The sequence below is a fragment of the Nelumbo nucifera genome, chromosome 2 (genome assembly GCF_055504915.1).
Source record: "Nelumbo nucifera cultivar China Antique chromosome 2, China Antique-T2T, whole genome shotgun sequence".
NCBI classification, from domain to species: Eukaryota; Viridiplantae; Streptophyta; class Magnoliopsida; order Proteales; family Nelumbonaceae; genus Nelumbo; species Nelumbo nucifera.
Window position 1 is genome coordinate 90,520,003 of NC_142650.1, and position 21,561 is coordinate 90,541,563.

The 21,561-nt window shown below is 43.5% G+C and overlaps 2 non-coding genes across 2 annotated transcripts; both read left to right on the plus strand.

Annotated features, from left to right (window-relative positions):
- Window positions 1–7,648: 7,648 nt before the first annotated feature.
- Window positions 7,649–7,722, plus strand: TRNAV-AAC (transfer RNA valine (anticodon AAC)). The gene has a single exon. It is a non-coding gene; the product is annotated as a tRNA-Val (tRNA).
- Window positions 7,723–7,727: 5 nt separating this feature from the next.
- On the plus strand, window positions 7,728–7,800 carry TRNAF-GAA (transfer RNA phenylalanine (anticodon GAA)). Its single transcript has one exon. It is a non-coding gene; the product is annotated as a tRNA-Phe (tRNA).
- Window positions 7,801–21,561: the final 13,761 nt, after the last annotated feature.

Consider the following 21,561-nt stretch of genomic DNA (forward strand, 5'->3'; position numbering starts at 1 on the left):
TTCACGCCCAAGGAAAGATCCAAAGACTGCTTCCACCGAAGATGACATGGTGCAGGATGAAGCAGAATCAGTAGGATGGTTCTTCAACAAGAACCGAATTCTTCAGCAAGAATCTGATGGAGGGATAGTGAGTACGACTTCAGATTACCTTTTCTACTAAAAGGTAATATCAAGAACTCTTCTTGATCGCTCCCACAGGTGGAGATCGAACTGGTATGGCGGCAAGAGCAGGAGAGAAGGAGACAGTGCAGTCAAACTGTATTGTCTCTTTCTGGAAATCAACAGTTACTCGGATGACTTTTGTTGTGTCCTAAGGGTTTGCCCTGCTCTCCAATTTATAGCCTTAAAGAGAGTTTCTCCTAATCCCATTAGGACTTTCCTAATCCAAATCTTGTATTTGGATCTGCACTCTCTTTAAGAGATAAGGATAATCCCTTATCTTATCTACAGATAAAGATCATCCCTCCTAATCTAATTAGGAGTTTCCTGATCCAAATCTTTATTTGAATCTGGACTCTCTTAGTGGATAGGGATAATCCCTTATCCTACCTATTGATCTAAATCCCAGAACCGCCCCTTTTTAATTAATCTCATTAAGCCAGTTCGAATTGGGTTTAGGCCCATTAAGTCCATGCACACTTAGCCTCCTAACTGCTGCCCAGTTGGTTATCCTTGTATGGCGTGGGACCCAAACATTGATCTACATATCAGCCACATGGGTTCAGTCCAGCTTCTGATACAAGGCCTGGCGGAATTCATTATAGGAGACAGTGAACCCCTAAGTCCATCACCATTGGCTCTTAATGGGCCCAACATTTACACTAAATGGTCCTTGTGACAAGCCACCTTATAAAAACCAAACGACTGTGGGTAGATGCAAGATTAGCCCATCAGGTATTACCCTCAATAGTCTTACACTTAACCTCTCAGTCCATAATGATCAAACATTGCCCGACAAGAGATGACCTCTCCCTCGACTGCAAGGAACAATGTTGCACTCTCTACTCACATGGATCCCGGGAATTAAAACATTTTGCAAACATTTTGAAACCATAATATACATATATATAAAATTATATATATATATATGTATATTTCTATATAAATATATTTTGTAAAACAAATTTCAGCGGTTGAAAAACTCGTGTGCTAGAGAGCGGAAAAACTCGTGTGCAATAGTGGAAAATTTACATGCAATGGTGGAAAACTCATATTCAATAGTCAAAATATTATTATGCAACGACAAAAACTCATGCAACAGTAAAAGTCTTCATGTGTAATGGCAGAAGAATAATTGTGCAATAATGGAAAACCTTGATTTATTCTGTACTAGAGGCGGAAAATTCATGTGCTAAGATGGAAAACTCATTTGCAATAGTAGACAATTTCATATGCAATAGAGGAAAACTCGTGTGCAATAGCGGAAAAATTATTATGTAATGGTGGAAAAATTTATGTGCAATAGCGGAAAAAAATATTGTGTAAAATGATGAAAATGATGACAATATTGAAAATTTGAGAATGCCAATAACATGGTAGATGCAAAATATGATAAAAATTTAAAAAGTATAATCTCAATAGATTCGATTTAACTTAATTGTCATTTTTTACTTGATCACTTTCCTTGTTGGGAATCATTTCTTTTCACAGTTTTACTACACTTTGCATTTTCCATGTCAAATGAAGTGTATACTAAAGTTGGTAAAAAACTCTGTATGGGCATTGTTCGAGCTGATACAAAATTATTGCCTATGTTAAATGAGATGCCTATTAGAGGAAGATCTTAGAAATGCATTGCTCGAACTGGTTTAAACTCATTGCCTATGTCAAATGAGGTGTATGTCAAATAAAGGCTTGAGTTCGATTCACCATCTATTTTAATCAAAGGGGTTTGGTGGAGTCAAGTAATTGTCATAGCCAGAAGTCATCATCTTGTTGAAGTTATTTGGTTAAATTCTGGGTTGGTTCATCTAATTAAAAAGAATCACATGTTTTTATATTTGTTGTACTTAGTTGTTTAATACTCTTTAATTTGAAAAACTAGGCATATATGGTGTAAATGTATGACATAGTCCAGATTTACATACCTTCAAGAGATCCAATTCATCATTTATAGCCCTTTGACGTTCTTTAATTTTGTATTCATGCATGATCCAATTAGATTTTTTGTTCCTCTTTGGTTTAATTCTCTATAAAAACCAAAGATTTCTTAACACTAATGTTCTTTCCATTTCCATCCTTGATTTCTTTGTTCGCACCATTTGCTTTCCAGTGTCCATTGGTTGTAGAACACTTTGGCCTATTCCCCTTTGGATATTTTCGATCCCTTGGTGTATAGAAATACCACTCTTGCTCTTTCTCTCATGTGTGTCTATATTTTTCTGCAAAATAAGTGATAATAATATCATGTATTATGAATTGGATAAAAAATAGATAAAGAAATCAATGATAGACCCACTTTAGCTTGGGCATAAGAAACGCATCAAGCATTCCAAAACAACCCAACTTTTGGCAATATTTTTATGATATGCTATATATATGTATGTATATGGCATGGATGATAATGATAATGATATATGTATTATTAGGACTATATAAACTGGGCTCAAATTTTATGGCATTGTAAGGACTCAAATCCACATCGTTTCCAATTACCAAATAGATGCAAATTTTAATATCCAAATCCAAATAATAATCGGATTGCATGTCAAGTTGTCAGTGTGACAATCCTAATTAGAGAATAGCTTCTCTCTCTCTGAAGCAATCAAGAATTCAATCAAGAAAGCTTTTGGCATCAAGAATTCAAGCTCTCTCTCTGAAGCAATCAAGAAGACAATCAAGAAAGCTTCAAGATGGAGATCAGCAAGGCAAGAAGGCTTCAAGGAGGAGGTGGCGGCAAGGAGAAGACAAAATCTCAGCTTCAAGGGCGACATCATGAGTTCTTTCTTACCCCTTGTTTGTTTTATTTCCTTTATCATAAATTAATTTATTTGTAACTAGGACTGTGGGAAGCCTAACCATGACAATGAATTGATTTTTATTCTGATTTATCCAAGATTGTTATTTTCATATTGTCTATGAGTTATTATGTATAATGCGATTAAGAGCTTGACCACCTCTTAATTGATTTGGTTTATGTGAATGAATCGAGAGAGGAATTAACATAATCGATTGAATAATTCATAGTGTGAATTGAATGGTATATAGAGATATATATACATGATTCATCTGATGATATAAGTTTTTTATAGAACTTAATGCATTTCTATCACGAGAACTCTAGTCGAGAGATCGATGGGTTACTTGATAGAGGTAGATTTGATATATCCTAAGAGGGAATATTAAATAATTTTGGAAAAACTTCAGCTTATGAAAATAATAAATTCTCTGGGTTAATCTAATAAATTGATATCCATTGGAATGGTTAGGTGGACCAACAGTCCTAGCGCTTCTAATTAGATCGTTGCAAGTTTTGTCATTGATTGCCCTTATTTTTATTTCTTTTTCTTCTATTCTTAATTTTCAATAGTTCTTAGTGTTAGATCTGAAATTCGATTGTCCAAATAATTAAGGAAGACTATAGTTCTAATATTTGTTTTGTTAACCTCGTGGGAATGATATCTTTATACTAATAACTAGCGCACTTGCTAGGGTTATATAATTATAGCTATCACTACCATTTCCTCTTTGTACAAAACTGAAACTTTTTGGGCTCAGTTTGGAAAGGAATGAATACAAGTACAAATATACAAATATGTACAGTACAAATAAAACAAAATACAAGGTTTTACTTTTCTACAAATTTGTATTTGTACTCCTTTCAAATTGAACCTTAAGGTTGTGTTTGGCTCCTGCTCCAATGGTGGCACAAGAGGGATCGGCGCTCACGGTGCTTTGTTTCTTGGTCGACTAGCAAGGACTGCAATATCTCGATTGCAGTGGACTTTTACCTCAATGATTTACAAACAAGAAGAGTGTTAAATGGGACAAACATCCGACTCCCATTTTACACTCTCATGAACCCATTGGTGTGATAATCCCTCGGTGTAAATTTAGATTTACACCTCTACCAAATTCAGCCTAAACATAAAACTAAAGTTCTAATTCAACAAGACGAGGTGATGGTCAACAACTCCCTATTTGGCTATATCCTATTGAAATAGTTGGAAAGCTAGTGCCTAGTGTTTTCATGTTTTCAAGAACTAGCCCACCAGGCCCCAGGAGGCGTTATTGACTTATTGTTCTTAACAGCCTTCATTGGGTTGAAGAGTTCTGGCGGTGGAGAAATGATAGTCTTAAGCTGCATTTATTTGCATCGTTTTCAAACGCAGCCTTAAGGCTTAGTTTGGAAGCAGTACAAATGCAAATATGTACAATGTAAATACATACAAAACAATATAAAATATAAGGTTTTGCACTCTACATATTTGCATTTGTACTCCTTCCAAACTCAGCCTAAACTGCATTTATTTGCAATGCAAATCTGAACCCATAATTGTTAAGGTGGTACCCAAGTGACAAGGCATGGCATCACCTACCAAATTTTTGTACATGTTGCTATGAAATACTTTTATATTCTTTACTTTTTGATATATCATAAGATATTATTAAGTTAATTAAAAAATTATTTTGTAGGTTATATACTAGTTTTTTTATTATTTTTTATTTGTTAGGGCTCAATCAACACACATGCTGTAATATATTGCCTTCAACCCTTAAAGATTTCATAATCTACCGATAAGTAGGGAAGAACTTAAAACTTTATTTTGCAGCCAATTTAGTGTTGTATCCATTTATTTGTGATTATGATTTATGAAGGGATGAGAGATCCATCATATGGATGGCCAAACCCTGCAGGTAGGTTGGGTGAAATTTCAAAAATTTTCTCTCTCCCATGTGGGAATCACATTCCCTCTTTTAGAAAACTACATTTTCAAGGATCAATCTTGAACCCAAACCAGAACAGATCTGAAACCAAAAGGGAGTGGAGGGATATACCTGATACGAAGTAGTAATAACCTCCAATGAAGATGACACAGTGTAGGATAAAGCAGAATCAGCAGGATGGTTCTTCAGCAAGAACCGGATTCTTCAGCAAGAATCTGATGGAGGGATAGTGAACACGACTTCAGATTACCTTTTCTGCTAAAAGGTAATATCAAAAACTCTTTTTGATTGCTTCCACAGGTGAAGATCAAACTGGTATGGCGGCAAGAGCGGGAGAAAAGAAGACGGTGCAGTCAAACTATGTTGTCTCTTTCTGGAAATCAACAGTTACTCAGATGATTTTTGTTGTGTCCTAAGGGTTCGCCCTGTTCTCCAATTTATAGCCTTAACGAGAGTTTTTCCTAATCCCATTAGGACTTTCCTAATCCAAATCTTCTATTTGGACTACACTCTCTTTAAGAGATAAGGATAATCCCTTATCTTATCTGCAGATAAAGATCAACCCTCCTAATCTAATTAGGAGTTTCCTGATCCAAATCTTTATTTGGATCTGGACTCTCTTAGTGGATAGGGATAATCCCTTATCCTATCTATTGATCTAAATCCCAGAACTACCCCTTTTTAATTAATCTCATTAAGCCAGTTTGAATTGGGTTTTAGGCCCATTAAGTCCATCTGCTCACTTAGCCTCTTAAATGCTACTCAGTTGGTTATCTTTGTATGGCGTGGGACCTAAACATTGATCTACACATCAGCCACATTGGGTTCAGCCCAGCCTCTGTTACAAGGCCTGGCCGAATTCACTGTAGGAGACAGTGAACCCCTGAGTCCATAACCATTGGCTCTTAATGGGCCCAACATTTACACTAAATGGTCCTTGGGTCAAGCCACCTTATAAAATCGCAAGGACTGTGGGCAAATGCAAGATTAGCCCATCAAGTATTACCCTCAATAGTCTTACACTTAACCTCTCAGCCCATAATGATCAAACACTACCCGACAAGAGAGGACGTCTCCCTCGGCTACAAGGAATAGTGTTGCACTCTCTACTCATATGGATCCTGGGAATTAAAACCTTTTGCAAACATTTTGAAACCATAATATATATATTTATATATATGTATATCTCTATATAAATATATTTTGCAAAACAAATTTCAACGGTTGAAATCGACTACCAGCAGTTTTGGTTTCCATCAGAGAGAGTGCATCCCCGACCATTCACTTTGTCCGACAAAGGGGCTGATCCTATCACTATGATCACCCACTCAGATGAATTCTCGGACTGTCCCAACATACCCAGGTTTTGACCCCCTCTAAGGATCTCACTGAATGGCATATCAAAGAAAGCCCAATCCAACACCTAGTGTAGTATCATAATCGAGTCTAGGGGTCAGGTGTAACATTCCAGTTTTATCCATCTATCTCCAAGGTCCAGGGCAATATTGGAATTCTAGTCCGGTTCAGGGTTTCAAGAAAACCCACACTGCATGTACCTCAGGTCTCACCCTAGCAGCTGAGACAAGCCACCCCAACCAACTTGGCAGCACATCAGTGTCAGCCTTGGCAGCTGAGACAAGCCACTCCAACGGCTATGAAAATTCTAAACTAACACAAGTCTCATGTGTCCAGTTTAAGGGTATTACACAGAAACACACCATAACAACATGAATCAAATATGTACTTTATTCATTTACATTAAATATCATAATGTACATCATTCTGATTGGAGTTAATGCCATACATTGTCTAACAATTTACACTCTTACTTGATGCAAAATTTGCACTTATTTGCCCCATTGTCATCCATTAATAGTGCAGTTGCGTCAGAAAAATTGTTGCAAAACCGAGTGCGCTGATCTTCCCTATTTTTTCCTTTAAAACAAACGTAGCTTTAGTGCACAATGGCTCTAATTACAACGTTTTAAAAAATGACCCAGAAACGGAACCATTTTGGGCACCGGTTTTCGGGTCAATGGTCCGACTGTCCGGTTCGAACGGATGGTCCGTTCTGATGTCAAAATTAAAAAAATTAAAAAATAAAAAAATGGTCAAGAACCGTTGAACGGGTCAATGGTTTTTGACCAGATTTCGGGTTTTAGGTAAAATGGAACCGGTTGCCTGGACGTTTCTCGGGCCGAACGGTGTGACCGCCCGAGTCAACGGCGATTCGAAAACATTGTTTAATTAGAAGAACTACAATGTCAGTTGATAGTTACACATCCACACAGGAAAAAAGATTCTCGATGTTCTAAAAATGGACTGACCAAACTGCCATAACAATTTAAATTAGCATATAAAGCATGATCCACCATCTTGGATGTTATTTTATTGAGTTCTAACCCCAACCTGTTTGAATTTGGAATATATTGGTACATCTGAGGATTCTACTAAGTCTGTTCAGCTGATTTGAAGCACTCTGCACTCCCCATAAACTATTCAAAGAGGTTGAAGGGGACAGCCCTTCTATGGGAGAGTATAGTTCAGCTGAAGATTCGATTTACCTGTCCATGTGGGGCTCACCTTTAAAAGCCAGAAGCTGCCACTGCGCTTCACCCTTCCCAAACATTAGTTCGTGTTTGTTGAAAACTATGAAAAGCACAAATGGTTTGTGGTTAATGGTTAATGGTTGAAAACATTAGTTCGGGTTGTTTCTTGATGCAATACTACTTTAGTTGTTGGCTATCGGGTTCCTTATAACGGTGTCGTGGTGTATTTGGTTATCACGTCAGTCTAACAAACTGAAGGTCTCCGGTTCGAGTCCGGGCGACGCCACTGTTGCGGGGATAGCTCAGTTGGGAAGGCGTCAGACTGAAGATCTGAAGGTCGCGTGTTCGATCCACGCTCACCACATCATCATCTTTTATAAATTCTTTTCGATCAATTTGGTTTTCGGGTCAGCAAATAGCAGAGTCTCGGAAGCATCGAATCATCGTTGGTTTCCCCGGTTTCAGTTGAAGCCCCTCAAAACGATGACAAGCAAAGGGCAATGCTGCAGCGGACTGGTTGGCAAGCAAAGGAGAAGCCTTGTGATTTCCCTTACGTTATTAAAAAAAACCTTGTGATTTCTAATCCAAAAGAAAAGAATTGATCCATTTTATGAAGTCCAAATACTCCACAATGAATCCTAACAAGGTAAAAAAATATTTAACAAAAAGATAGAAATAGGGCTCCTTCAGAGGAAATGATTAAAAAATAATAAAAATGAAAATATAGCAACGAAAAGTAAAAAGTGTGAACAAATAGGTAAAAAAAATATTATTAGAATAGGAAAAAGGAAATATAATAAAATAAATAAATAAATAATTTCTTTTGTGTTGGTTCATGCCTATAGGTCACTTTCTTTATTGTTATTTTGCTTAATTAATCATATATTTTTATTTGTATGCTTCGTGATGATGCACATTTCGACAACTCCCTATTGGATGACAGTTTAGACGCCACGCTGGACAATTCGTAGCTGCTGGAAGGTGGCTCGGATGCCTAACTGAACAGTTCCTACATGGAAGGTGTCTCGGATGCCCAACTGAGCGGTTCCTAGTTGGAAGGTGGCTTGGATTCTTGGCTGAACAGTGACGAGCTGTATAGTTTATTGGGGCGACCTACAAGGAAACAATGTCAGAGTGCACGGGTTACTTTACCCGGGGTGGGCACTCCGATTCTTAAGTCAGCGCATGCGGAGATTTTTAGAGAGCTAGAGAGTTATGAGAGCTAAATTGTGCATACCTTCTGAGGTTGGGGGTTAAGGCCCTTATATATAAGCATTGTTTGGCGTGGGCTTCACGCATCGCATTTGAGACCTCTAGGAAGATGTGCCTAACCGGTCCAAAGTCCTCGGAGGAAGTCGTGCACGTAGGCCTGTCTTTGCGCCTTATTCGGTTTCTTCTAGAACATTCATGTGGAAGCCAACTTTCGAGAGACCTGGGAGTGATGAGATGCATGTAAAATTGGTCGGTGAGCACGTTTTGCAGGTCACCACTTGGACCTCAATCAAGTTGACAAGCCATCGAGGGAGGCTGCTCCTCACATCGAGGTCACTTCCACCAGTACTGACGAAGTACCATAGGTCGGCCCTGGACGAGGTGTTGCTAGCCGCCCTGTTGGGGTGCCCGAGTTGTGGACAAGATCGCCAAGTCGGCGAAGGTAGGTCGCCAGGTGGGACTCCATCATTTTGGCTAAGCCAAGTCATCGCCTAGGTGGTGCCAGGGTGTCAACCAATTGTTCTGAGATGCTATGTGTCATGATGTCAGTGGAGGGCCAAACCTGCCCTCATCAATTGCCCCCACTTCCAAGTTGAAGTCAGTTCAGCGAAGGGAGTAGCTTGTTGTTGGTCCTTTGGCACGGAGTGACTAGTTTGATTAGCTCTTAAGAATCGGCCCAACATGATTATACACATCCATATATACACATATAGATATATATTTACATGTATACATACATATTTGCATACATATTAACACACATATATACATATATATATATATATATATATATATATATAATTTTTATCTTAACTATGGCATATCTAAAATTCAAGTAATTAATATTCATCAAAAAAAAGATAGAAATTGAAAATTAACAAAGGTAACAATATGATTAAAAATAAACTTAAATATTTGTTATTCAATTATGACATCATGGATTTCTTGAAAAAGTTGGGTCGTTTTCCCACCATCTAGAAATTCGTCTAGTGGATAATGATGAGAATTGTTTAGAATTTTTATATTTGTTTTATTTTGATTTGTTTTTCTCTCTACCCTGATCCCCTCCATCCTCCCCTGGTCCACCTTTCTCACATCTCACTTGCGTCCACCCTTTGTCTCCTTCCTCCTTTGCTCTCTCTCTCTCTCTCTCTCGCCTAGAACATGTCACTACTTTGCTGTTGAATTCCAATTAAGGGGATTTGCTTTTATGTATGTGTCCAATAAACAAAAGTAATTATATTTTGATATAAACTGTTTTCAGTGGTTCATTAAAGAAATTATGAAATACAACAGATTTTCAGAACATTCGTCCTTCAACAAGGAAAAACCCACCTTGCCAATCAGTTGAATTTTGTAAGTTTGTTTCTGAAAAGCAACAATAGAAGATTGCCACTCCATTTTCATGTTTAAGGGTGGTTCTTGAAACTCTGAGATTTGGCTTCTTGAAAATATACTTAAATCAATTTCTGATAGCCATAGGAAATAATAACCAAAAAGCAGAGCTTGGGCTATTAACAAGTTTGAAGGTTCTACATCTTGTTTGGTTTGTGCCGTTGCCGTCATGTGTATAAGTTGCTTAAATTTGCAATGGTCACAGCAATATCTTTGTGGTAGAATAAGAGAGAGAAAGAGAGAGAAAGAGAGAGAGAGAGCTAGTGGTGGAAGTTGAAGGTTTCCAACGAGGACTACTGAAGCTAACCGACAGAGAGAGGGTAGAGGGTGGAGGCAGGAGAAAAAAGGGGAGGGGAAGGAGAGGGTTAGGGCATAAAAGATAGAAAGCAAAAAAATAAAAATAAAAGGAAAAGAAGAGAACTGTAAAGAATGTGAAACACTCCCATCAATCTTTATTAGAGAGACTTGCACATGGGAATGGCTTGAACATGTTGAACTAACGTGTCTTGTTATAATTGGCCCCACAGCCTACTAAACAACGAGGGGCATTCAGCTAATCTGAACTCAAATTAATGACAGAGTGATGCAATGGCCATTAGAAAATATCAAACAACGTTGTATGAAAGTGGAATATAAACTTTTCCTTATTTAGAGAATAAGTAAAATCCAATTACAGAACTCATCACATGTACAATCAACTACCTATTCCAAAAGCAAATAACCTACATTGTATCTCCATCTCAATGGGTTTTGTGTCTCTTGCTCACATGTGTAGAAGGCTGGTCCACATTCTACATTGGCATCCCAAATTGTGGTGCAAGATTCTCCATATTCAGTAGAGTCTGCATTGGAGGGAGACTTTGCAAGGCCATGGCTAGAATTGGTTTAAAATTGTTTTCCATGTTAAATGAAGTGTATGTTGGAGTTGGAGGAAGACTCTGCATGGGCATTGTAGGAGCTAGTACAAAATTGTTGGCTTTGTTAAATGAAGTGCCTATTAGAAGATCATGGAAATGCATTGTTGGAGCTGGTTCAAACTCATTGCCTACGTAAAATGAGGTGTATGTCGAATATCGGCTTGAATGCAATTCACCATCATTTGTGTTATTAAAGCCATATGTGTCCAAAGGCTTAGGTGAGTTGCTGAAGTCCAAGCTAGGGTTCTTCTGTTCTTGGATTAGAGCACCGAAAGTAAGGTAATCTTCATTGGAATGAAAAAAGCCTGGGGGAGGCAAGAAGCTATCAAAGCCAGAATTCATCATGTGGGCGATGACTCCAAATATGTCTTCTTTCACCTTTTCTACACCCACATTAGCTTGAGATATGCCATTTCTTCTCTGTCTACACCTTCACCGGCTTTATTTATGCATTCTTCCTCTCTATTTGCTGCTGCACCTTGCCCTTGATCTTCCTCTTCCTCTTCAACTTCAAACCCATCTTCAACCTCAACCTCAACTTCATCACTTTCATTAGCTTCAACTGTAGGGGCATTATTCCTATTGCAATTACCACGTTTCTTCTCATATATTCTGCATAATACATAATCGTCCATCTAAAAAAGGAAGAAACATTTATTAGATGAGGAAATAAGCATCCATGAAGATGTGTTTTCCAATGCAAATTCTTAAAAAAAATTATGGCTTTAATGAACAGATAAATGTATTTTTTAAAACCTAATAATTTGACTTGATTCAAGTCTGTTGAATCTATACAATGTTAGGTGCTAAAAGTGGAATGCTGAAAAGATTACAAACTCAAAATGCCTTAAGATAGGGGTTTTAATAGTTTATCGTAAACTTATTAGGGGTAAACAATCATCCCAATACGTATATTTTCTACTTTATTATTCAGCAATTTTGTTAGGTTCGGAGTTACAAAATACTGCATGATGCATTTTTAAATTTGTAACATTTTCAACATTCTACTTTTAGCCCCTGTTTCACCAGTTAACAAAGGCCACCCAACATTGAAAAATAAATTTCAAAAGCCTAAAATCTATCAAAATATATACTACAAATCATGCTGAATTGACTCTAGCTGAGTGACTGACATTTTAATTTCCTAAACTTTACCAGTTTGAGTCATCTAACTTTATACAAAACATGCACCCATATGCTCAAATCTAAATCTATGATTAGTGGAAGTTATTTGGTTAAATTAAGGGTTGATTCATCATATTCAAAATAAATAAAAAATCACATGTGTTTATATTTGTTGTACTTAGGTATTCAATACTCTTTATCTTGAAAAACTGGGCATATATGGTGTATATAGATGACGTAGTCCAAATTTGCATACCTTCATGTGATCCAGTTCATCATTTACAGACCTTTGATGTTCTTTAATTCTGTCTTCATGCATGATCCAATTAATTTTTATTTCTCTTTGAGTTAATCCTCTGTAAAAGATCAAAGATTTCTTAACACCAATGTTCATTCCATTTGCATACCTTCATGTGATCAAGTTCATCATTTACAGACCTTTAATGTTCTTTAATTCTGTATTCATGCATGATCCAATTAATTTTTATTCCTCTTTGGGTTAATCCTCTATAAAAGACCAAAGATTTCTTAACACCAATGTTCATTCCATTCCCATGCTTGATATCTGATGTGGCATGATCTGGGCACTCCTAGCTGGCTGCTGACTGGCTCCTTGTTGGCAACGAGCGGCACCTGAGAAGATGAAAGGAAGGATTCCCGGAGATTTCCCCGATGGGAATACTTCGATACTTAAGTTAGTACTGTGTATGGGAAGTAAAGAGAGAAACAAAGGCTAAGAGTGGAGGTCGCGCTTTATCACTGTACTCGAGAGATTAGAGGTCTCAAGAAAAAGTTTCTCCTCTGCCCTAAGGGCTTTTATAGGAGCGCTCTTGCGAGATCAGGCATAACCGCCACTGGGTCCCTGCCACAGACGTTACCTGCCAGGGCTGCGCAAGTGGCCGTTGGGACGAACTCCTTACTCGGGCGAGTGACACGTCCCCAAAGAGACAGGCACGCCTCCGCCTACTAAGACACGTGGGCGCAGACTATCGAAAGGACAGGGACTGCGCCGTCAGTTAGGGACGTGGCCCAGTCTGACTGGTACGGCTTGTTAAATAGAAGCTTCTTGAGGAATGCTCGTGCGACCCATTCGCGAGCTACTTTGCAACGAGCTTCGAATACTTCAGAAGTACCCCTAGTAGAATTGGTCATCGGGATGACTTGTCTTGTTCGGGAGCTCAGGCGAGCTGGTTTTCTTAGCTCGCAAGTTAAAGTTTGCCTCGGAATATCCCTTTAGAGGTAGCTCGGGGAACCCGGAGCTTGCGTTGTGGCGAGCCCTCCTTTAGCTTGCTACCATGTAGCAAGCTGCTTTATGGGCCCATTACTTAGTTGTACTGGACCACAATGCTGAGCTGTTGCTTACGCTGAGTCAGCATCCACGTGTCGCCGTTTCATGGGTCGGGTCAAATCATCCTTCATCAATTGCCCCCCACTCCTCGGGCTAAGAGTATTGCCTTAGCGCGGGGAGTTAATGAAGCGCGATGGACTGATTTGACCAAAATTCAAACTTGATTGACTATCCCCATTAAACGCATTTGCAGGAATCAAGAGATCCTCTGACTTCTCTGACTTTTCGGATTCCAAAAACGTGCTGAGGTGGCCTTTAATTCCGAATGTCGTGCGGCTGCGACTACCTTAATCGTGGAAGATGTGCCGCCAATCGCCTTCGGTTTTCAGAAAGCGTGCAGTCAAGGCGCCCGCAGACCGTTGGATCTGCTTTGATCCGGACCGTCAGTTTGAAAGGGTGAGGGCTATAAATAGGGAGCCCCCTCGGCCCTATCTCCTTCCACGCCATCTTGCTTTGAACTCTAAGGTCGCGTACTTCGCCTAGTCTACTCAAGTTCCTCAGTCCGCTCCGTTCCGTCTACTCTGGTGAGTTCCAATCGCCGTCAGCCATGTCTGGGTACCCACACCATTCCTATCACAGGGGCGATAGCCAGGATGATGATGCTCCCTCAAGCTTGGGGGGAGCCTGGGAGCAGATTTCGGAGGCTCGGGAGGCCTCTGGCGACATGGTGTCCACTTCTAGGGGGAGGGAGCCTGATACCTTTGGCCCTTCCTTAATGACAGCGGAGAGACTCAGGTCTCTGATCCGCTACTTTCGCCTTCCTGGGGACCTGGTTTACAGCCTCCCTACTGGCAACTTACCCTGGGAGCATGGTCCCAATGACATAGTAATCTTTTAGGAACAGCTTGAGGCTGGCCTGCGTCTTCCCCTGCACCCTTGATTGTGGAGGTGCTGAATCACTTCAACGTCACTATTGCCTAGCTTCATCCCAACGCTGTTCGAAACATGGTTGGGACTATATCCCTGTGTCACGAGTACTGCCTCCCTTTGGACCTTGACATTTTCGTCTTTATCCTTTGTATAAAGAATGCTGCTCCTGGGGTTCCTCCAGAGAGGCGCTTTTATTACCTCTCTCCCCGTCACGACTATAAGCTCTTGTACGAGCTGCCGAATAAGATTCCTGCCTGGAAGCGGGACTACTTTGTGGTCCATAACCCCAAGGGGTGGCCCTTTCCCACCGCTTGGAGGGGCGCCATCTAGGACCCCGGGGCCGAGCTCAACCCTGAGATTCGGAAAACAATGCTGTCCTGGGTGTTAGTAGGCTTCCTTTGCTCGGACTACTTGGCTGAGGAGAAGCTCGTGCAGGCAGGCTTGAGCCCGGGTAGGTCGGCCTTTTAGGTCACGTAGTGTCTTGTGACTATTGTGTACACATGCATTTTGCTTCCTATTGGACTAATATCTTGTGGTCTTTTGGCAGCCTTCATGTCTAGTGCCGATTCGCGCCACCTTCTCTCGGGTAGCCAGAGACGCCAGGTGAAGAGGATGCGCCCCGACCGGACCCCTCCTTCGGGGAGCACTGAGTTCGGGTCTGCCGAGCCGGTCCTGCCCTCTCCTCCGCCCGAGGTTCCAATGCCCCCTCCTGAGGGGACTAGTGGGATTAACCCTGGGGGAAGCGAGCCCCCTCAGCTGGGGGAGGCCCCCTTTAACCCCCTTCAGCCCCGTCCTTACCCCCGATTCCCAGTGGGAAACTGGGAAGGGGTAAACGATTATCTGGTAGCTCGCCGGAGGAGTCAGAAGGCAATCAATAATGATGAGATCGCTCAGTGGGGAAACATGGAGCCCGGGGATCTCTCTGCGTTCGCCTCTGCCCACTGCATGGTGGTAAGTGGCCTTTTTCCCTTTTTCCCTCTCGTTTTTCCCTTTTCCGCTGTCTTCTGATCTTTTTCATCGATAGGTAAATTACGCCATCCATGCCATGGCTCTCCAGACACGCATCCATCGCGTCGACGCCCTCGACCAACGTGCTGCCAACCAGAAGCTCTAGGTCGAGCTCAACCGGATCCGGGGCGAGCTCCATCACACTCGCAAGGGGAGTGAGTCTCAGGAGCTGCTCGTTCACGACCAGGATGCTCAAATCGCTCGGCTTACTGAAGAGAGCGCACGCTATAGGGAGGAATCGTCGAGGATGGCGGGGGAGAGGGAGCTCCTCAGGCAATAGGTGCGGGACTTGGAGTCCACTCTTCTGAATCGGACCCGAAACATTGACTAGATAGTGGAGGCTGAGCGAGAGAAAGCGGTTTGGGATTTTAAAGAATCCCAGGAATTTCATGACCTCCAGGCGGAGTATGGTTCGGGTTCGTACCGCTCAGAGTTTAAGCTCTGCCGGTGGCTGGTTTGGAAGAAGTTCTCTGGGCTTAACCTCGACGGCATTACTATGAAGGGTCTGTCCCCTGAGATAGCAGACCAAGCGGATGAAGAGGAACCTGACTCTCCGGAGGATGAGGAGGCAGATCCTTGAGGTGGCGTTTCTTTGGGCTTCTGTGGCTTCCGGGTGCCGTAAACCCGGTCTTTCACAAGTTTTTCAGTTGGGCGGTTGTAACTTGTGATGATCAAACCTTTCCCGAGCTGTTTAGCTCGGTTACTGCACTTGTTGTTTTCCTTTTCTGCTCTTTCTTCTTTTTGACAATGAAAGTTTCTTCCTTCTTCCGAGTATGATGAACTCCCTTTATTTTAGCTAAAGCGATCTCATCATTTGAGCTATAGAAGTTACATACCCGAAGTAGGACTCTTTGTCACGTTTAAGGCCTCTGTGGTATACCGCGAAGTGATTACTATGTATGTCCGAACTAAGCATTGGTTGGTTATTCCTCAATTCGACCAACGTATCGAGACGAGTTACGTTCCGTAGGGTTTGAACCGGAGCTGCTTACGCCTTTAATATTTCATATCTTGCCTTCGCCACTGAAGTGGCTCTTTCTTCATGCTGAGGTCTTTGTTAGCTCGGTGTTTTGGCCCTTAGGCTTTGGGAGTGACTCGTGGCCCACTCTCGGAGTTTGCCCATGCCATAGAGGCGACTGGGTCCTCTTGTGGCCCTCAGGCTTAGGAAGGGACCCGTAGTCCGCTCCTGGATTCTCCCAGGCCGAAGTGGCAATTGGGGTCTTCTTGTGGCCCTCAGGCTTAGGGAGGGACCCGTAGTCCGCTCCTGGATTCTCCCAGGCCGAAGTGGCAACTGGGGTCTTCTTGTGCCGAGGTCATGTTAGCTCGGTATTCTGGCCCTTAGGCTTTGGGAGTAGCTCGTGGCTTATTCGCTTCTTACAGATAATATTGCCTCAAGTTGACAATATTCCATGCTCGAGGTACTTGTTTCCCTTCGAGGGTCTCGAGCTCGTATGTTCCTTCCCCGAGCACTCGTTTCACTCGGTAAGGACCTTCCCAGTTGGACCCGAGCTTGCTAGTGCCGGGCTCAGGCACCATAACTTTACGAAGGGCCAGGTTGCCAACGCGGAGGTTTCGCTTCTTGACCCTGGCGTTATAGTACCAAGTACTCTCTGCTGGTAGGCTGCGGTCCTAATGTACGCGAGGTCCCTTACTTCGTCGAGTAGGTCGAGGTTGGTGCGTAGCTCATCTTCGTTTGTTTAATCACTGTATGCTTCTAGGCGCAACGTAGGTACTTTGATCTCTGCGAGGATCACTGCTCCGGTGCCGTAGGTGAGATTGAAGGGTGTTTCTCTCATGGCGGTCTTCTTCGTGGTCCGGTAGGCCCATAGGACATTGGGTAGTTCATCTGCCCACAATCCTTTAGCTCGGTCCAGCCGTGCCTTTAGTACGCGGAGGATGGCTTTGTTTGTGACTTCTGCCTGACCGTTTGCTTGAGGGTGCACGACTGAAGTAAAGTTCTGTTGGATCCCCATGTCTCGGCACCAGTCTTGAAATTTGATGTCCTCGAACTGTTTGCCGTTGTCGGAAATCAATACCCAAGGTAATCCGAAGCGGCATACGATGTTCTTCCAAAAGAAGTTTTGGACATTTCGGGTTGTTATCGTTACGAGGGGTTCGGTTTCTACCCACTTGGTAAAATAGTCCACTGCTACCACTAAGAACTTCCTTCCACCCGTTGCTGGTGGGAATGGCCCGAGTAGATCGATGCCCCACTGTGCGAAGGGCCATGGACTGGTGAGGTATTTGAGGTTGGCAGCGGGTTGGTGGTGAATATTGGCATGTCTCTAGCATTTTTCACATTTTCTAATGAGTTCAATGGCATCTGCCTTCATTGTTGGCCAATAATACCCTTGTCGAAGCGCTTTCTGGGCAAGGGCCCTGCCCCCCAAGTGTTCACCGCACAGACCCTCATGAGTGTCGCGGAGTACGAGCTCAGCTTCGGTAGGTCGCAAGCAACGCAGGTAGGGGAGCATGTAGGATCTCCTGTATAGCCGCTCGTCTATCATGACATATTAGCTGCTTGGCGTTGAACCCTTCTGGCTACATTGCGCTCTGCAGGGAGGGTCCCGTGTAACAATAAGCTCATGAGTGGGTCATTCCAGCTCGGCTCTGCTTGAACGACGGGAGCAACCTCCTCTGCCCCCCCGAGAATGCTAGGCCGAGACAGGTCCTTATGTACACGGTTCTCATGGTGATGTCGCTAGTGCTGGCTAACTTGGACAGGGCCTCGGCATTCTCCGACCTAGGGATCTGTCTGATGAAGTGTGACTGGAAGTTGAGCAGGGCCTCTTTGACTTTGGCTAAGTAGGCGACCATGGTCGGCTCGCGAGCTTCATACTCTCCCGTGACCTGGTTGACCACGAGTTGGGAGTCGCTGCAGATAATGATGTGCTTGGCTTTTACTTCTCTGGCTAAGGCTAGTCCGGCTATCAACGCCTCGTATTTTGCTTCATTGTTAGATGCCTCGAACTCGAAGCATAGCGCGTATTCCAGTTTCATGCTGCATGGGCTGTGCAAAACTATTCTGGCACGCTGCCCTGTTGGTTCGAGGAGCCATCTACGTGAAGGATCCAGGGCTCCTCATCCCAGCTCGCGGTTGGCCGAGCTAGGAGAGGTGTCACACTGGCTACTACTTCATGGGGTTCAGACTCGACCGACCCGGGAGCTTTGGGATCACCCGAGGTGGGAGCCTCGCGCTCAACCGGCCTGGGAACTTCGGAGCTGAATGTGCATTCGGCTATGAAATCTACTAAGGCTTGGGCCTTAATGGCAATTCGCGGCTTGTACTAGAGGTCGTACTCACTGAGCTCAATGGCCCACTTCGTCAACCGACCGGAGACCTCGGGCTTAAGCAATACTTGCCTCAGAGGTTTGTCGGTAAGGACGATAACATTATGAGCTTGGAAGTACGGGCGGAGCTTCCAAGCTGCAATTATCAATGTGTATGCTAGCTTTTCCATCTCCGGGTATCTCGTTCCTGCTCCCTGCAATACTTTAGTAACATAATAGATGGGTCGTTGGACCTAATCTACTTCCTTTATTAGTACCGAACTGACCACCTCATCGCTTGCCGAGAGAAAGAGTTCTAAAACATCACCCTCATCGGGCCGAGTTAGGGTCGGCACGCTAGTAAGGTATTCCTTGAGCTCGTCGAACGCAAGCTAGCAATCTTGGGTCCATTCGACCCCTTTGCTCTTTATTGCCTTAAGGAACGGCAGACAACGGTCCGCCAATTTAGACATGAAACGGCTTAGGGCAGCTATCCGGCCATTCAACCGCTGAACCTCCTTCGGCTTCCGGGGTGGTTTCATGTCTAAGATGGCCTTAACCTTATTTGGGTTGGCTTCAATGCTGCGCCGGTTAACGATGTATCCTAGGAACTTACCCGAGGTTACACCGAACACACACTTGTTTGGATTCAATCTCATATTAAACTTACGCAAAATTTCAAAAACAGAATGCAAGTCTTGTATTAAATCATGTGAGAATTAGGTTTTGACGACCATGTCATCTACATAGCATTCTACTTTTCTGCCGATTAACGGCGCAAACAATTTATTTACAAGCCTTTGAAAGATGCCCTTGCATTTTTCAACCCGAAGGGCATAACCTTGTAACAGTACAGGCCGAATTCAGTGATGAAGGTAGTCTTTTCTTCGTCCGCCGGGTCCATCTTGATCTGGTTATAGCCCGAGTAGGCATCCAAGAAACATAGCAACTCGTGCCCTGAGGTCACGTCCACCAAACGGTCAATTCTGGGGAGTGGGAAGCAGTCTTTCGAGCAAGCCTGGTTCAGGTCGGTGTAGTCGACGCACATGCGCTACTTGCCGTTGGCCTTCTTTACCAGGACGGGGTTGGCTACCCAGCTCGGGTAGTGGACTTCTCTTATGAAATTTACCGCGAGGAGCTTCTCGACTTTCTCGTCGACCGCTTTCCACCGTTCCGGGTCTAGGTTGCGTTTCTTCTGTCTAGTGGGCCTAACTACAGGATCAGTGTTAAGCTTGTGAGTTATGAGTTCGGGGTCTATTCCAGGCATTTCTGCCACGGACCATGCAAAAATATCTAAATTTTGAAGTAAAAAATTTGCCAGTTCGGATCGTAGGGGCTCCTGGACGGAAGCGCCGATCTGGAGCGTCCGAGCTGGGTCTGCTGTTGAGGTCGGGACCGCGACTGTTTCTTCCATGGGCGCGGCTCGTTCTTCGCCTTGCTCCGTGTGTCGTTTCAGTTCAAGGTCATCGGCCACCTTGGTTTTCCCCTTTAGGGCGGCAACGTAGCACTTGCGGGACTTGAGTTGGTCGCCCCGTGCTACTCCCACACCGAAGTCTATTGGAAACTTCATAGCCAAGTGGTAAGTGGAGACCACTGCCCGTAGGACATGGGTGATTGGTCGACCTACTATGGCATTGTAGGGAGAGGGGGTCGCTACAACCAAGAAGTTGTGTTCGAATCTGACCACACAAGGCCATGTGCCGATCTCTACAGGTACTGTTATTTTCCCAAGGGGTCGGACTTCTTCTCCGCTGAAGCCTACCAAAGGAGTGTCTGCGTGCTTCAGGTCGCTTCTCTACAACTGGAGCTGGTCAAATGCAGCTTTGAAGAGTATGTTGGTCGATCTGCCTGAGTCGACGAGTATGTGCCTGACCTCAAAGTCGTTGATTCTCAGCTTTATTACGAGCGCATCATCGTGGGGGTAATGGACCCCTCGCACATCGTCTTCTGTGAAGAAAATTGGCTCTTCTGTTCTCGGCCGCTTTGGGAGGTTCTGCTCCTCCCGGGTGACCTCGTGAACCGACATCTGAGCTGCTGCTGAGGTGCAACCTGCAACGATCGAACCTCCCACTATCATGTGGATGGTCCCCCGAACTGGCCTCTCCTCTGGAGCCTGCCTCTACGGTTGTTCGGCTGGCTTGCTACTGAACTTGGGAGCGTCTTTACCGTGCTCCCCTTGCCAACCTGTTCTATTACTATTATTATTGTTATTATTATTTTGTACAAAGTTTCTCAAATATCCGCGACGGATGAGCTCCTCTATCTCATCGCAGAGGTTTTTACAACTCTCGTACTATGACCGTGGTCTTTGTGAAAACTGCAATACAGACTCTTATTTCTTTCGGGATTCCCCCTCAAACGGGGTGGCCACTTCACGTACAGGGCGTCCTTGATTGCCATCAGGATTTCGGCCCGCTTTGCATTCCGTGGGGTGTAATCAGTTCGGTCTGGTGCAGGAGCTCGGAAGAACTGACCTGGCTTTGCTCCCCGAGCTGTTTCCTTTTTTCTTTGGGTGTCCTCTTGACTAGAAGGCTCTCCTTCTCTCTTTCTTTTTTCGGGTGCGCCCTCACCCTTCTGATTGATCTCCTCTTTAGTGGCTATGAACTTATCTGCAAGTTTTAGAAACTCGGTTATGGTCGCGGGTTGGTTGACGACCATGTGACACTTGAACTCTTTGTGCTTCACACCCTTCTTGGCTGCTGCAAGGCGTATGGCGGGGTCCAGGCGTGGTATCTGCATACAAGCGTCGTTGAACCACTTGATATAGCTTCGGATGGACTCTCCCTCTCTTTGTGCTACGTTGAAGATGCTTTCTTCAGTCCGCGGGCACCATTTGCTAGTGACAAAGTGGGACGTGAAGGCTTGTGCGAACTGCGTCCAACTTCTTATTGACCCGGGCGCCAAGTTTCAGTACCACGTGCGGGCTGCTCCCCTAAAAGTAGTGGAGAAGGCCACGCACATGCACAACTTGCTATCTCGC